The sequence below is a fragment of the Myotis davidii genome, unplaced genomic scaffold (genome assembly GCF_000327345.1).
Source record: "Myotis davidii unplaced genomic scaffold, ASM32734v1 scaffold242, whole genome shotgun sequence".
Taxonomy (NCBI): domain Eukaryota; kingdom Metazoa; phylum Chordata; class Mammalia; order Chiroptera; family Vespertilionidae; genus Myotis; species Myotis davidii.
This window is the reverse complement of record NW_006295821.1, coordinates 170,130-171,284: the sequence shown is the minus strand read 5'-3', so window position 1 is coordinate 171,284 and position 1,155 is coordinate 170,130. Positions and strand designations below refer to the sequence as shown.

Below are 1,155 nucleotides of genomic sequence, written 5' to 3'. Positions count from 1 at the left end.
TAGCTATATAGCTATAGACTTTCCCTGTCCTCTTGAGCTTTTGAAATCATGTTTGACAAACAAAGCAAACATTACAACATTGTCTGATGTAGTTCTCAATGTATGTAAAGGAATTCAATTTAAGATAAATATTTTATAAATAAGTAAAGGGACATAAAGTGAAGTAAGGGTTGTACACTTGCATTTAACTAGTAAAATAATAACACCAATAGAATGTAATAGGTTATCTATCTATCTGTCTATCTATATAAAAGCATAATATGCAAATCAACCAGATGGCAGAACAACCAATCAGCTATCTTGTGCACTGACCACCAGGGGGCAGATGCTCAATGCAGGAGCTGCCCCCATCAGGGCCTGCTGGCCAACCTCTCGGTTCCTCCCCCTGGCTGGCAGGTTCTGATCACCTGATGGGGAACAGGGAACTGGGGGTGGGTGGCAATGGATGTGGTGGGCAGTGCCAGGGCCCTGATTGCAGGCCAGGTCTAGGGACCCTACACGTGCACGAATTTCATGCACCAGGCCTTTAGTATATGTATAACGTAATACCTAGAGTAACCATTAAAAATAACTATGCAAAAAAAGACATATCCAAAAACATAATAGAAAGTAAAAATTGAATTCTTAAATATGTTAAAGTAACCACAGGAACGCAGAGAAATGAAAACAAACTTAAACCCTAATATGTCAGTGCTGACACTAAATGTAAGTTGTCTAAATACACCAATTAGGAAACAGGGATGGGCAGAGTGGATAAAAAAACATGACCTGATCATACACTGTTTTTGAGAAATTCACTTCAAATATAATAGCATAGGCAGGTTGAAAGTAAAAGGATGGAAAAAGATATATAAACATTAAAAGAAAACAGGACTATCTATTAATATCAGATTAAGTGACATTAGAGCAAAGAAAATTTTCCGAAGTGATAAATGGGTCAATTAAGCAAGAAGGCATAGCAATCCTAAATGTATATGTACCAAACAACAGAACTGTGAAATATGTGAAGCAAAAACTAATAGAATTGAAAGCAGAAATAGAACTAAGCAGAAAATCATCAAAGATTTAGAAAAACTCAGCAACACCATTAACCAACAAGCTCTAGTCAATATCCATAAAATGTTCCACCCTAAAACAGCGTAATACACGTTCTTT

General features: G+C 36.6%; 1 protein-coding gene across 4 annotated transcripts in view; it reads left to right on the top strand.

Moving 5' to 3' along the window:
* MCF2L (MCF.2 cell line derived transforming sequence like) overlaps positions 1-1,155 on the top strand; it is a 188,318-nt gene that overhangs the window by 43,478 nt on the left and 143,685 nt on the right. The window lies entirely within an intron of this gene.